The 2,295-nt window shown below is 39.6% G+C and overlaps 1 non-coding gene across 1 annotated transcript; it reads left to right on the top strand.

The window, feature by feature from the left end:
• The first annotated feature begins 355 nt into the window (after nt 1-355).
• Nucleotides 356-425, top strand: TRNAD-AUC (transfer RNA aspartic acid (anticodon AUC)). The gene has a single exon. It is a non-coding gene; the product is annotated as a tRNA-Asp (tRNA).
• The last annotated feature ends 1,870 nt before the right edge of the window (nt 426-2,295 follow it).

Below are 2,295 nucleotides of genomic sequence, written 5' to 3'. Positions count from 1 at the left end.
TATCTTAAGGTCAGCAGATGGGTAACCTTCTTTACATATGCAAAACTCCTCCTGACATATAATGTAACTTGATCTGGTTGTGACCCGGAGAGCAAAGATCATGGTGAACCAAACCTCTGCCTGCTGTAACACAGAAAAACTTTTTCTATCAAGACTCTCTTCCACTGATAACTTCAGGAAATCACATCAGTACCCTTAACAAACAAGTAAAGAGTAAGTGCAGTGGGGATTTTCTGGTGCCTGGCTCATATTAGATATTTTCATAAATGTATGTTTTATTTTTCTAATTGAACAAATAGTACATATTAACTTAGGAAGCTAGAGTCTGCTGAAGAAAAAAAAAGTGGTGGGGGAAGGGTATAGCTCAGTGGTAGAGCACATGCTTATCAAGCACAAGGTCCTGGGTTCAACCCCCAGTACCGCCACTTAAAAAAATTTTTTTTTAAATTTTAAAAATAAAGAGAATTAACTAAGTAGAGTTCTTACAGGTCAACTTCTTGCATGTTTCTCATCACTATGCTTATGAAATTCTCTGATGTTCTTTCAAGTATATTTTCAAAGAGAGCAGAACAGGTAGAGAACTGTCTTCCTAATGGCCTTCGGAGACACTTTCTCCTGGCTTCCTTCTGCCTCTCCCCTTTCTCTTTCTTTAACCCCTTAAATCCAGGAGCTGTATTCAGGTAGGGATGGAAATAAAATCTTGTTTTCTTTCACTGGAGGAATGAAGGTCCTTTGGAAAGTAGCACAGGGTGGGGCTTGGAGAACGGATGGATGGTGAACAGATGCAGTCCACCAATTAGCTCTGGGAGTTCAAGGGACTGCAAAAGTTTCAGATTGAGAAGGAGGCTGTAGGAAAGTACCAATGGGAGCCTGGAGGAGGAGAGAATTGCAGGACGGGTTACATGGCAGTGTGACAGCCATTGAGGGGAAGGGGAGAGAGAGGCAGACAGACATCCCCTCGGGCTTCACTGCTTTTGTCTAGGTTCAGCCTCACTTATTCAAACACATGACTCATCACTTTGAAGCCATAAATCTAGGTGGAAACTTCAAAAGCATCCAAAGCATCCAAAAAGCACATTCTGAATCATCCTTCCAAATTAATTAGTATTGAGAAAATTGATGAAGGGATGACAGGCTTCAGGAACACTTTCCCAACCCCCCTTTTGTGTTTTGGCTGTACTCTCTCCTCAAGCATCAGCCTTCAGGGACAACCTTCCTTGCCTGCATTGACTCACTTCAGATGCTTTCACTCAGTCTGATAAACATCTGCGCATTTGCCTGGTGGCTGGCGTAGCTCTCTTCTGCCCATGGCTGGGCGTAGGGAAATTTCATATTCAAATGAATCACAACCATTTTCATATTTGAGTGACTGATGCAATTGTATCCTGAATCAGCTATTTAGAACCACATCTCCATGTGCTGTCAATGTTCGGTGGCCTGGGGACAGTGGTTTGGATTTTATATCTGATTTAGTATTCATTTCTCAGGATAAACTGGGCTTGAAACTTGATGGTAAGACTTTAAGCAACTCTTTAACCAATGGTCTCTCATTTTACTGTTTTCAATAGTGCACTCTCAAGTTCAAGGTCTGTGAGGAGTTACATTGCTTGGTTCAGCAACCACTAGAGATGAGGGCAAAGGTAAATGTGTAATAAAAGGATGTGATGATGATTATAAATATTGGAATACCTGTGAGCAGAAGGGTTACACAAAAATTCCTCTCATCCAGGGACTTTGCACATATGCAGGCAGATAATGAGCATTTGGGGTCATCTAGTCACATGTGCATACACAGAACACATATATTTTCCCTTATTTTTATTTTCAAAATAGATGCAAAAGTAAAGTCCTTATAAACTGAGGTGGTAGTGATGGGGAAATGTTTTTAATATATGGTTTTACCTTGAACATTTTATTTTTTTCCAACTGGCAATACAAATCTACTCCATTTTCATTTCTTTAGTGGGGAAAGGCTTATTAGAAAAAAAAAATGGATAATGGCAAAACTAAGGAAAGCAATTAGCTTTGTATAAAACACAATGTACCATAGTAGTGTACGCAAACTCTAAATAGGGCTTTTTAGTTCAGAGCAACCAAAACACTTCTGCCAACCTAAAAATAACTTCCTTCTCATTACTTTGAGCCCACAGTCAACAACACCTAGAAGGACAAGAAAAAACAGCCCATAAATGGTTTCATAGATGTCCTGCAGAGAGGTTGAATTGTATGTTTTTAATTATATGCATTAATGTCTCCAAGAAAAAAGTGCCCAATAACAATGCTTTCTTAAAGGTA

Source organism: Camelus dromedarius, chromosome 4 (genome assembly GCF_036321535.1).
Source record: "Camelus dromedarius isolate mCamDro1 chromosome 4, mCamDro1.pat, whole genome shotgun sequence".
NCBI classification, from domain to species: Eukaryota; Metazoa; Chordata; class Mammalia; order Artiodactyla; family Camelidae; genus Camelus; species Camelus dromedarius.
This window is presented reverse-complemented; position numbering and strand designations above follow the sequence as displayed.